The sequence below is a fragment of the Polypterus senegalus genome, chromosome 1, assembly GCF_016835505.1.
Source record: "Polypterus senegalus isolate Bchr_013 chromosome 1, ASM1683550v1, whole genome shotgun sequence".
Classification (NCBI taxonomy): Eukaryota; Metazoa; Chordata; class Cladistia; order Polypteriformes; family Polypteridae; genus Polypterus; species Polypterus senegalus.
In genome coordinates this window covers 216974408-216989102 of record NC_053154.1, presented here as the reverse complement: position 1 = coordinate 216989102, position 14695 = coordinate 216974408, and the positions used below count along the sequence as shown (strand labels likewise).

Sequence of the window (14695 nt, the reverse complement as noted above, 5' to 3'; positions counted from 1 at the left end):
CACATTTGGCTGTTTCCACTCAGTTACTGATATTGTTAACCCCATACTCAGTCACTGATATTTTATTTCCGTTTCTTACTAAGTTTAATTGGGCTTCATTTTTTAAGATGCAGAGTGCACCTTTTATTAGGTTAATTTGCTTTAATAAGCTAATGAAAATGCGCTTGCATTCCAATCATGCTTGATTTTAATTGAATAAATACTAAAAGTGTTCTTGACCATGTCTCATTGTTCCAATTTTTAATACTTTCAGCTCAGTTTTTTCTCCATCCTTTGCCAACCGTTTGTGAAAAGCTAGCTTCCAACTGAGAGTTAACCATAACTTTTTAAGGGTGTGTTAAACTGGAAACTGTAAACTTATACGGTATAGTATACCTATTACACTAAATTACTATTTTTTCAGTCTACAAAGCACCCATTTACATGATCTTCCATTTTCTTGCTGCTTCTCTGTTTGAAAATGTAGTCATTCAGTTTTTTATTGAGTAAGTGAAGTTACTTGTTTCTAAATGCAATGTTGGTTTGCTTTAATCATGGTCATAGCTATATTCTGCCCAACTGAAATCTGCACCAAATGCTTTAATGAATATTCAATTTTTTTTTTTTTTTTGTGTTGATTTTTCCAATTTGTATCACTGACGTAACAAGGTACCCGATTTGTATTCATCCTTAATTTATTAAATTATTATCTCCTTTTGATAATGTTATATTTACATTTTAATACCAATAACAGTCAAATGTAAGCCACACTTTGAAAAGTTGAAACCTAATGGAAAGGTTAAAGAAAAAAAAAAAATCTTAAATTTTGCTTCATGTTATTCTGGATGCTGCTAGTCAACACTGCAAGATTTTACCTTTTAACTTGGCCGTATTCACAGATAACTTACAGAAACAGTATTTCTAAGTGGATAGCTTCTATTTTCATCAATAAAATTAACCAATTTCTGACCAATAGGTAGGAAAAGAGATTATCTTATGTTAGGTTGAAATTTTATGTCAAAAACTTTTGAAACGGAGCAAACCAGGAAGGAGGTAAATACTTTTTCATTAGCTCTGCATATACTTACAATTGGAGCACAAACAGGTTCATTCAGAGGTGGGAGACCTAACCAGACAACTTTGTTTTAAAGTCAAAATCTTTAGTCACTGCACCTTGACTGCCACTTGTTGATTTTACAACACACAATAACTACTTAATCACACTGCTTCAATACACTGTAAATTAACATAATATACACTGCTTTAGGAGGTTACATAAAACAGTTTTTTCATTATCAAAATATTTCACTTTATTTCTAACTGAGAAGGAAATAATGAACTAGTATTAAATATTAGAAAAAAAAAAACACTTTCAGGATGTGTCATGAGTATAAACAGAAAAACCTCTAAATATCATGAGGACAAGTATATTATTTTAATTATGCATAATTTCATTTACCTTTTTATCTGCTGGTAAAGTAAGAAACCCAATACTTAATGGAATCTAAGTTTTTAAATATTACAATCTTCTTCTTCTTTCTGCTGCTCCGGTTAGGGGTTTAAAAAATAAATTGGGTGTAATAATCAATTACACTTAAACCTTTCCACAATCAAAAGTATGTGTAGAAAATTTAAATACAATATACACTGCAAGTTAGATATGTTTACAGTATGAGGAGAGTCTGGTTAAATTAGTTGCTCAGGGAAACACTGAAAGCCACAGAGATTAGAATCACAAACTTGGGTTTCAAAGCCAACTCCTTAGTCATAATGTCAAACTGTTACATAATAAGAACTATTTTTATTTCGTTCAGAGCTGAGCAAATACATTAAGAAATTATTAACCATTAGACAATGTTAACTTATTTAGATTTGAAAAGAGCACAAACTAAAAACTGTCTAGCACCATTTCATATATTGCAAATTAAAAAAAAAAAACTTAGATTATGTTTTAATTTGAAAATGATATTTCATAAAGAGGCAATTTAAAATAAGTTTATACTACACAAAGATAAAAAAAGATATACATATATATCAAATCAAGTCACTTTTCAAAATATTAATTTCAATAAGGACACTTTAGAAACACCAGCAAGTTATCTTGCTTTTAACATAATTAAAAAAAGAAAAATATGCAATTGCTGCAAGTGTCAAAAATGAATTCAAAAAAGGTAAAACTCGATCACAGGACTATAATGGTTGAGAAATACTGGTGTAAGGAAGGTGGTGTGGGCTGAATGCAAAAGAATTACCCATGAGGAGCCGTGACAATCAAAACAAACCTTAAAAGGATCCTTCAAGAGTTAGAAACTATGCTGCTCAAAAAAATCAAAGGAACACTTTTTAATCAGAGTATAGCATCAAGTCAGTAAAACTTCTGGGATATTGATTTGGTCAGTTAAGTAGCGGAGGGGATGGTTAATCAGTTTCAGCTGCTTTGCTGTTAATTAAATTAACAACAGGTGCACTAGAGGGGCAACAATGAGACAACCCCTAAAACAGGAATGGTTTAACAGGTGGAAGCCACCGAGATTTTTCCCTCCACATCTTTTCTGACCGTTGTTTCACTAGTTTTGCATTTGGCTACAGTCAGTGTCACTACTGGTAGCATGAGATGATACCTGAACCTTACAGAGGTTGCACAGGTAGTTCAACTTCTCCAGGATGGCACATCAATACATGCCATTGCCAGAAGGTTTGCTGTGTCTCCCACCACAGTCTCAAGGGCATGGAAGAGATTCCATGAGACAGGCAGATACTCTAGGAGAGCTGGACAGGGCTGTAGACAGTCCTTAACCCATCAGCAGGACCGATATCTGCTCCTTTGGGCAAGGAGGCACAGGAAGAGCCCTACAAAATGACCTCCAGCAGGCCACTGTTGTGAATGCCTCTGACCAAATAATAAGAAACAGACTTCAAGAGGGTGAACCAAGGGTTCGACATCATCTAGTGGACACTTTGGTCACTGCCTAGCACTGTGGAGCTCAATTGGCATTTGCTATAGAATACCAGAATTGGCAGGTCTACCACTGGTGCCCTGTGCTTTTCACAGATGAGAGCAGGTTCACTTTGAGCACATGTGATAGACGTGAAAGGTTCTGGAGAAGCCGTGGAGGACGTTATGCTGCCTGTAACATTGTTCAGCATGACCAGTTAGTTGTGGGTCAGTGATGATCTGGGAAGACATATCCATGGAGGGACGCACAGATCTCTACAAGCTAGACAACGACACCTTGACTGCCATTAGGTATCAGGATGAAATCCCTGGGCCCATTGTCAGACCCTATGTAGGTGCAGTAGGTCCAGTGTTCCTTCTGGTGCACGACAATGCCTGGCTTCATGTGGCGAGAGTATGCAGGCAGTCCCTGAAGGATGAAGGAATTGATACCATTGACAGGTCCCCACGCTCACCTGACCTAAATCCAATAGAACACCTCTGGGACACCTCTGTTTCTGTCCATCCGACGCCACCAGGTTGTACCTCAGACTGTCCAGGAGCTCAGTAATGCCCTGGTCCAGATCTGGAAGGAGAACCCTCAGGACACCATCCATCATTTTATTAGGAGCATGCCCCGACGTTGTCAGGCATGCATACAAGCATTTGGGGGTCATACAAAATAATGAGTATGATTCTGTGTTGCCGCAATGAAATTTCGGCAAAATGGACTAGCCTGCCACATTATTTTTTCACTTTGAATTTTTGGGTGTCTTTGAATTCAGCCCTCTGTAGGTTGATAATTTTCATTTCCATCAAACAATGTGGCATCCTTTCGCTCTTAACACATTACCCAGTCCATATCAGTATAGATATCCAGCATGATTTTTGAAAGCTCAAATGCATTCACAGTGTTCCTTTAATTTTTTTTAGCAGCTTATATAAGACCTTGTGAAATAATAATAATAATTACAATAAACAAAAGACGTATTATTATGGCTGAATTTGGCAATTTCTAAAACATTATTACCCTATTGTTTTCCTATGGCCCTCAGCTGTGACTATTCAGCTCAACAGGCTATAAATCAGTGCATGACTATAAAAGGACTATAAATACAAATATAAATACAAATAACAGCATAAGACAACATTTCTTTACTAATCATAATTTCTATTTGTGGTACCGGATATAAAGAAAAACAAACAGATTGTTTAAAGCATTACTTATTATTATTGTTTAATATGGCACCTGTACTCCTTTTTTTATTTTTTAATGCTAAAGGTTGCTTTCAGTAACTCCAACTTATCTGTAGTACTAAGGTAGCTTTCATCACCTTGCCACCTTGACCAGGGAAAGTAAGCAAAGAAAACAAACAGATAATGGATGATCTATAGTACTTATCTCTGTGAAAGAACACAGAATATTTAAATATGGTACTTTCTATATGAAACTGGTAGATAGGTATAGAGGTGTAATACCCAAACTTAAGCAAGAATTAAAATAAATAAGAAACAATTCACCCATCCTTTTTCTAAACTGTGTGTACCCAGTTCCAGGTCCTGGAGAACCAGTGAATATATAGGCAGAAACGAGATTAAGGAGATAAACAGCCTTGGATAGGGCAATAATATAAAAACAATATACTATAAATCAACATTCCTACTTCAAAACAAAGTTATAACTACAGATAAAGTGACAAAGAAATCAATTTATTTTGCATCCATATATTTACATTTGAAATACACTATTCCAAACTGCTTATTATCATTTCCTTAATCTTGGTGTGAGTTACAATCAGTATTATATTTAAATCACAAAAACTAAAAGGAAAACATTTTTTGTAACAGTGCTGAAAGCCTATTTCTTCTTGTTAAGGGTTAAGTTTCACAGAAACAGCTGAGCTAATTCTGTACCATGTAAATCAGTCCAACAGAAAACAAAATGTATGGCATTGTATTGAATTAAGAATGATCGTCATTTCTATAGTAAAAAATACAGATAGAGGTATTTCAAAGAAGACGGAAGTAAAATGAGTTTAGCAAGTGGTTAAGTATTTATTTACTTTGAAGGCAACACATACACAAAAGCATTAATTAAAATATATTTCACTATCCATGGACAATTCAAAAAGTTTCTGAAATCTCTTCACAAAATAGGAGTTTTTTGATATTTCTCAAATTAACCACAATTAACTTGTTCAAGTTCATTCATAATGCAAAATGTTCCTTTTTAAATCTCCACAGAATTAAATGTGAAATATTACTATCTATACAAACAAAAAAAAGTAAAGCCAAGGAGATGAGGAACTATAAGGTCAAAAACATGAAATACATGTTGCCATCTAGATAAGACATCAGATGAGAAAACACCACAAAACTGTGGTACCTGCAATCAAAATACACATGCAAAATGATGGTAATGTGAAATCACTAAAATAATGTTAAAAAACTAAAGTTGTTAAAATGATAAAAACACAAACTTTTCATGGAAGTTAATCCTACACATTTCAAAACCTCACAACAATAACTGATCTTAAACATGCACTTAAATGTTTTTAATTAAAAAAAAAATTAAAAATAAAAAAATTATAATTATTATATTATTATTATATTAAAATTAACTATTATTATAAAAATAAAAAAATTAATTTTTTTTTAATTCATTATGGAAACAAGAAGCAGGTAATGTAATAAAATAACACATAACACGCATTCCAGAAGGAACACCAACCTGAATGTGGGAGTTTACAGAATTGCACCCTGCAGTGGATTGACATTCCATGCAGAGATGCTTGATGTGTTACACCCAGTACTCTAGTTCACAAAATGTATGGTTGGATTTATTTGAACTGCTTTAGAATTAGTTTAGAATTTCTTGTTTATACAAGTTTATTTTACATTAGTCTTAGAACATACATATATTTGAAAGTCTATGCACAAACGATGCAATGTAAATTGTTTTCTTCATAATTTCTGTATTTTTTTTTTATATAAATACCTTTATCCTCTCACTTCCAATAACACAAATATCTGAACCTAATTACACATTTACTATGCCATTCTGTCAGTGACAAATATAAAAAGGGCTAGCCAGCTAATGTTAATGTGTGCACAAAACTAAGAAAACTTTCAAAAGCAACTGAAAAATGGATGATCAAACGTGCATGGACTACTACAAGTAAGAAACAGGCCTCAAACCAGATTTAAAAAGACAAAAGAAGTCTTTTCTGAAATGCTTCCTGCAGAGGGTTGGCAGGCATGAAGTAGCTTGCATCACTTCACAATTGTGTCAGTTGATCTATTCAATACATAGCAATTTAATAGAAACAGATTTTTTTAACCAATTATCACTTAAAACTGTAATTGCAACTGTTTGATCAGATGATCTACTTATAAAACGCAATAACAATTTAAAAAACAAATGTAAATGAAATTAACAGCTAAAAGAAAGCAGACAGGCTTACAGCCTACAAAGGCACATAGTTGAGAAGCTAGTAAGAAAAGAATAATTTCATTGAAAGTTGAGAAACCTTAAACAATTGAAAGTAAACAGTAAAATAATCAGAGTTTTACTTCATCTTAAACATTAGTGGTCATCCAGATTGTCATACATCACACAACACTATATTATTTCCAACACTAAAATGTGGCAATGCAGCATTTTAAAACTGGGCAAATGTTTGAATGCCAGTTTTCCAAATTATGAACATCACAAACCTTGAGATATTTCATTTTAGGTTTTTACAATATGTTATTCTAACATATTTAATTTGGATTTTGCTAAAGGGAAAGTAATTTTCCAAGATAAAAACAACTACTTCCAGAGTCTTCAAATTAATTTTAAATATGTAAATGAACTTAAAACAGAAAATAACCGATTACATATGCATTCACTGCCTTTGTTAAGACAGTTAAACTGGCTCTATTAGCCTATTCACATAATTAGATGAACAGAGTCCACTAGTATACAATTAAGCAGTTTCAAACCTTTCAGTTTAAGCAAATCTACATTTAGAAAATCCCACAGATAAGTTAATACAGTACCTAAAACATTGAAAGTCAGCAGAATAGCAAACATAGAATAAGGTTACTCAAAATAAGAAGTCAGAAAAGGGTATATGCAAACTTCAAATTTACTAACAATTCCTCAAGAACACTAAAGGTCATTATAAACAAATACTGTCCATACCCTAAAATTATGACTCTGTCTAGAAAAGCCACTGTTTATATAAAAAAAGAGAAAGATTACAAGTAAGGAAGCTAATAAGAGAGTTTCAAGACACCTGTAAAGAAACGGAAACTGAAAGTTGGAAAAAACATACATTATATAAACACCTGGGAGCTCTACAAAGCACAAATAAACCATTCACTGAAGGATAACAAAAAAAAAAAAATCACACTAATCTGAACTACTGTATATTTTTTTCAGGAGACATTTGAGCTAAACAGATGCACAGTTAACATCAAAACTGGGTCTTTTAAGAGTAATACCATTCCTAACCATGCATTTCAGTCGGGGCAGTGGTTTTATGTGATAGGGATGCAACTATGCATGAAGGTTTACAAAACTTATGAATTAGTAAAACAGTTACAAAAATGTACAGGAAAACCTGGAACATGTGGAAAGGTATAACCATATAATAACCAGCTTGCAAAGAAGATTGAGAGACAGAGAAATAGATAGAAACACATGCACACTATAGTTTGAACACATCAGAATGACTAAATGACTAAAAAGGAAGACAATTAAAAAGAAACAAAAACCTCTGACTTGGTGGTCACTGTCACAGTGAGACATTATCCAGACATATTGCTGTTTGTACAAAGAAGCCCCAGTTGTGTTTCCGGACACCCTACTCCTGAATAATTTTTGGGCCGACAGTATGTCAGAGGCAGGATGTGCAGCTTTGTTCATAATGGCACTCAGTTTTGTTTTAATTCTTTCCTTTGCTACTACCATCATGGGTCCAGTGTGCATTCCATAACTCAGCTTGCCCTTTTAATTAGCTTATTTACTACACTGATGCATAACATGCCAGTTGTTTTAGTGTACTCAAATCAAAGAAAATGTCAAGTAAAGCATATATGACAACTATTAAAAAACAACAACAGTCTTCATCCAACTTTAAGGGATACTTGACTAATTTATTTTTGTACCCATTATTAGTTTTATAAAATTATATTACAGTAAGTATGAAAGTAATAACATGATACTGTAGCTTCCACAAGGTTAATGGAGGCCCAGCATGAGAATGCAATAAGACTATTAACAAATTCCTGGCAAATTCGTAAGGAACTTTGGACACTTCCTTAGATGGAAAATATTTCTTTTTCTAATTTTTTAGACAAAACAGTATATTACTTTCCCACTTCCATATCAAGGATGTACTGGAATATTTATATTTAAATAAAATATGATGACAAGTAAACAAAGATGTCACAACAGATTTTTCACTGCAAAATGGTATCCCAACTGGAGATACTTTTGCAAGGAGTAATAGTGGAGCCAATACTGTCCGACATATAAACAAAAATTTTATTCCCAGTATGGTATGAATTTGGAACAATCAGAAGACATAGCTAAGCCAGGTGAGTGCTTAACGACATCACTATCAGGGTTTAGGCCTAGGTACTCAGGTTGTACAGATTGATGATGAAGTATATAATTTGCTAATAGTCAAGTTCCATTCTTCATCTGAAATCCTGAAGACTGAAAAATCCCTTTACAAACAATGTCTGGGAATAAATCTTTCATGTGAGAATTGTAAAGGAATGAAATACTGTATATATCTTCATCAATGCAAGACAGTATAGTTTCTACCACTAATATTTAAGGGAAATTATGAAAACCTGCCATATATCTATAAAATTTCTGACTCGCACACAACAAAAGAGATAGATTGACACATAACAGAAGAAATAGGAGGCTGGAAGACTACATCCAAGCATACTTATCCATAACCTGGCTTAGTTTCAGTCCACAGCACTAAACAATATGTAGCTTAAGTGAAATTAATGCAGACTTGTACTACTCCTTTGGTATTTGTATGCTTTGAGGGTTATTCCCGAGTTTAACTATTCACCTCCAATCATTTGATTGTAATTTTTAAAATGCTTTATTAGACTATTTGCATCTTAAAGTAATAAAGGTATTTATTATACAAATATTTATAATTGTATGTCTCTTAATTTGGGATCACTAACTGTTTGTCTGCAAGGCAAGACTCTACCACATCCTCCATTACACAATGAATTATCTACTGTCCTAATTTCCACAGCAAAAACATTTTTCCACTAATAAAACACCAACCAAAAACTAGAATGTTAACAAATCTAGACTACATTAATTAGACAGCATAAATAACATCCAACACCTACTTCTACACATTAGAGAGATAGGAATTTCAAGTATTTCTAATTCTGTTACAAAAAAATTGAATAAATGTTCAATGTATGAATATTGCTCTCAGAAACAGAGACCCTATTCTACATTTAATTAAATAATAAAAATGTTAAAATGATCTTATTTAAAATACAAAGTTTTAGGCTTTATTTAGAGATTAACCAAAATGAATGCTAAATGACACAGCAAGTGCAGCTTCCCGTGAGCTAAAGAAACTGCATCTCAGGTTATTTGCAATTCTAAACAAAACATAACTAATAGATGATAATATATCTTAAATTTTAATTAGACTCTAACAAAACACCAGGAAGGGAGTAAAGGTGATACAATGACTCAGCAACTAGTTAAGGATTTATTTAGATTAAATTTCAGAGATTTTTTTGCCATTTTCTCATATCTTTATAATTGAAATATCCCTCGACATAAGCTTTCTTAAAAAACTGTTTGTTAAAAAAAAAAGAACTATATATGTAACATATGGAATAGGAACAATTAAAAAAAAAAAAAACACAAAAAAAAAAACTTAAATGTTCTAGACTTTATGTCTTTACCAGCTTTGAAAAAAAAAAAAAAACAAAAGCACTCTTAATAGCAATGTCTTCATTTTATAAAGAAACATGCTACTTATCTGAGCAACAAGACACATTTGGCAGGAATACTGGCGATTTCTCCACCTCTCTTTAATCAGTTTTTGCCACGGCAATATAACAAGACTACTTTACAATATCTAGGAGATTTCTCTTCAAAAGCAATGTGCACTGGGATTTACTGTATTTTGTTGGGCTATTTTTTCGTTTAGTTTAACTAGCAGATGAATACTAGGATCAAATATTTCCAAGTATCAGTGTAGACATTTAGACATACCACTTACGAGGGGCATCTCAAATAGTACAATCTCATGCCTAAACATCACTCACCACACTGAATATGGCTAATGGATACTTGCAGACAGAAGTTAGCAATGTTGAATTATTTTTTCACTTTTATGACAAAAATGGGTAAGACTACTTATTCATTAACCGATTATAAATTGAATAATTTGCATCAACCATATATTCACTCTATCCATGCATAGCATGATAAGATTAGCTAATAACTGTAAACACTACAAACAAAATTCTTGGAACTCAATGTGATGTAATATTTTAAAAACTATACATCTAAGCATAACCTGTCAATGAAAGGTTATCAGCTTAAAAAGATACTAGTAGTCTTTTGTAAATAAAATGAATTTCAATATCACTTGAAGTATAGTAATGACATTTTTTGTAAATCCTTTACAATGTTCAGCATTCATTTGACCTAAAAAGCTATCTGATCTTACTCAAACTAGACAATCTAATTAGCACAATTTGTACTCCCCATCCCCCATAATTATTTTATTTTCCTTTTAGATCCAGTGCTATTTCATGAAAAAGTAATATATTTCACTATAAAATCTGTTAACTGGGTAACTTTATATATCAGGAAGAGAATGAGAGGTTCTTCACTATCAGAATCTCTCGTCAGACACAGACTTGTGGAAGTAAATCATAAGTGAATAAAAGTGACTTCTGAAGACCTCACAGAAGGGGTAATTGATGTTCACTGGGCTGGAAAGTTCACAAAACCATTTTCTAAACTGGCCTCTCTCTATCAGTTGTAAGGCAGATAGTGAATAGATGGAGGAAATTCAACCTGGTGGTCTGTTTCCCCATATATGATCAAACAACAAAATTCACTACAGCTTCAAGCAGTACAATACCTCTGGAGGTCACAAAGAACCTGAAGATAATGACTAAGGGTTTGAAGGAATTTTTAGCATTGGCACATATCAGTGTTCAAAAGTCTACTATAAGCAAAACAGTAAACTAGAATGATGTGCATGGGAGTTATATATTAAAAGAGTATACAGTATTACTATTCGCTATAAAGCATATTACATCCCTTAACAAGTTTACCAGAGATTGTCTGAAAGATGCTGAAGGTTACATAAAGAATGTAAAGAGATGAGATTAATTACATGGAAAATAGAAATCATACATTACAAAAAACATTTAACTTAAATTCCATCCATGAATCATGCTGGTATGGGCATAATGGTTTTAGGGCAGAGATTCAGTAACTTAGTCATAAACATGTACTAAAGGGAAATTTAAGGTTAGCATTTCACACGGTGAAGCTTAATAAAATTAGGACCCTGTCAATGGTCCTATACAGAAAAATTATGTCTAAACAAAAATGCTACAAGAGAAGAACCCTTCTGCTTTGGAATGGCCAAATTAAAGTCTGGACGTTGACCTAGATGAAATGCTGTGCCCTGTCTTAAAGCTAATAGTGTAAGCCACCCTAGGAGTGTTGACTGCTAACAGCAATTATATAATAAAAAAAAATCACTATAATACCTCAGAGCAAATCTGCAGAACATTTTGCTACTAGAAGAATGTGCTCTCAAGTACTCAGTTTTAAGTGTTTGCATAATTTTAAATTGAATGTTGGATCACTGTGTTCAAAGAAAATAAAAAGTACTGTGTTTAATAGAATTCTTCTAGTCTGATATTTGGATTCACAAGATGGTCAAATTACTTTTAAGATTAAATATATAAAAACAAAAATTTTGAAGGGTTTAAAAACTTTTTACACAGTTGTAATGTTTTTATTAATGTCCAGGCAGCCTGCTTTACAAAACAATCTTTAATGTATAATTCAATGCATAAGCTTTTTATGTTGTAATAATGTAATAATTGTAATAATGTTTTTTCTCTAAACAATGAACACTTGGAGTCATTTCCTTTTACAATAAAGAAGAGCACTCTAGAGGTCTTGCCCTCTGGTCCAACACAAACAGAAGGATAATTCTATTATAGTATATGTATTTTTGTCCAAAATTTGCAAAGATGCTGAAGCAAAGAAACAACTTATTACAGCATTATCTAATTACCCACAACAGGGTCAATCAGCATCAAGGAAGTAAATGAAATAAATAAATAAATCCACTTCAGTTTATAGGGTGAGGGCACTCTACTACTGGAAGCACAGCCAATCAGGAAATGTTTAATATAACCTTTGTACTTAAACCTTCATGCAGCAGTTAATTAGCCACCTCCAGGGTCATTGAGCAGTGAAACGTTCACAACAAGTCATTCATCCAACACCCAATGTCAGTAAAGCTTTAATGAATCATGTTGTCTAGTATATATGAATGGGAGGGATAAAGAGGGGCAATGTGATACAGCCCTGCCTATCAAAAACTGTAGTTCCTTCCATTTATAAAGGAGGAGTCATATTACAAGGTAGCTACCCTTGTTCAACAAACACAGGGAATTCCAGTTCAAGAAGTGCACCACGTGGGCAGAAATTAACTGACAGCATGTTGCAGAACAATAAGGATACAATGTAGGACCTAAATACAAAAGTAAGTTAGGGAACAATATGCCCACTTACTTTAACCAGAGCATTTCCAATTCAAAACAGACACTTTACAATTAGGAATCTTTGCTTTACTCAAACATACATACAAACACATACAAATAACCTTAAAACAAAAAGGGTAAGGAAACTACCTATGTGTGGATTATTTTCTTAAACATATTTTAAATGGGTAAAAATAACTATGCAAAAAGCTTTAGTTAAAGAAAGAGACATAAAGAAAGAGAAAGATTTAAATATAAATAAATTGGAAATGAGAATGATTTTAAAGATGCTTTTATGTTTTCTTCTTTAACTGGAAAATGTTGACCCCACCCTTCCCAGTGAAATAAATATTTTCTATAAAATAAATCATATTTGCTTGAAGGCTTTTTATTACAACAAATGCATCTCGATTAACTGCGTTATCATTTATTCGGGGATGAAATAATTATGAGTACAAGGAAGGCAACTTGGAAAAATACGAAGGTACAAATAAAATAAAAGTGCATTTGAGTCTAATTAGACATTGACTAGGGAGAAAGGACGATGTTTGGTGGTTATAAAACAAGCTATTACACTGCCACGAAAAGGAAGTCCATATCAATGACCACCAAAGAATTAGTCATGTAATAAAATATTTAAAACTGCCAGCTGCCTTCCACTTTGGCGAAAGAGGATAACGATTCGGAAAAAGGGCGTACAGATGGTCTGAGATGCAGATGCAGTACAATCACGCCAGAATACTGTTACACTACGACTGGAGAAGACATCAATCTTCTTCAAGAAGCGATTGCCCTGATGTCCAATGTCACCACCTTAAGGTTAACAATATCTATAGAGTAATAAACGCCAGCTGTATCATCATCGTCAATATCATGCTTCCAGGATCCAGGGCACGGGGCGATATGTAGCAATATTCCATTGATAGGACAACATCGATCAACGGGACACCCACCCTAATCCTTTCATCATATATGGGTATGAAAGGTTCGGCGACTTTCTGATTTTTTCACTAATATGTTAGTGGTACCAATAATAAAAAAAATTTTGTAGTGGATCAAACCAAATCAAACCAAAAAATGAGGCTTACCTGACTGATACCACCCTCCTCGATCAGTGTAGGGGCCGTGTTTTCTCTCGCGATTGCTTCCTGTCAGCCGCCTAGAAGGCAAATCAGAAACCCTGAAAATGCTGGGATCATGCTGACACAGATATGAAGCACACTCTCAACAGTCACCTCTTCAGGGAATGTATCACGCAACAAAAATGTGTAGTATCCATATTCCTTTAAGGAAAGGGAAATTACAATCCTATGACCTGGCGATTTCTTCGGGTTCACACTTTCCCAAAAGACGCGTGAGAGAAATGGAATAAATTCCTAACCGCAAAAACAGTCCGATTCATTTGTTGGCCACTTTTCCACGTTGATGATATGGCAAGCGAGTTTCGAGGAAGCACCAGCTTCAATCTTTGCATCGAGGGCCACGTTTGCCGCTTTCGGCTATGCGAGCTCGCCAGCCGGTTGGCAGCGTGCCTTCTTGGTTAGGTGGTGGCTATCGAATGACACACCTGGCGGTAAAACGCAAGCCTCCCTCTTTAGGTTCGGTTCTTCTTTAACTTTTCTGGTTCCGTGTTTAATTACATATTTCTCTCTTCACCTCGTTTTTTCACGCTTTTAAGGGTACTTCATTAGCGTTATCTCCCACCATAATTCATTCAGCTCAATCACAGCCGCGCCGACTCGCCCCGTTACAGCTGACCCTGACGTCAACACCAAAACAATCCCCGCCCCTCACTACGTACGCGTGCCCGAGCTTCCCACACGTTGCACGCAACAGCACATCGTGCGCGTATCCGAGACTGAGGCCTTTCATCTGTACGTGTATAGTTTTTGCTCTTTTCCTCACGTATTGTATCTTAAAGTAAGAAAAAACCTGCATATACAACGTGAAAAAGAATGAGAGGCCTTGAGTTAGTCGAATGTATTT

At 34.0% G+C, this 14695-nt stretch overlaps 1 protein-coding gene across 3 annotated transcripts in view; it reads right to left on the bottom strand.

The window, feature by feature from the left end:
- Window positions 1-14481, bottom strand: part of LOC120539251 (serine-rich coiled-coil domain-containing protein 2-like) — a 198323-nt gene extending 183842 nt beyond the window's left edge. For all 3 annotated transcript variants that reach the window (XM_039769151.1, XM_039769184.1, XM_039769175.1), the window contains exon 1: window positions 13798-14481. The gene's annotated coding sequence lies outside the window, so the exon portion shown is untranslated. The remainder of the gene's footprint in view (window positions 1-13797) is intronic.
- Window positions 14482-14695: the final 214 nt, after the last annotated feature.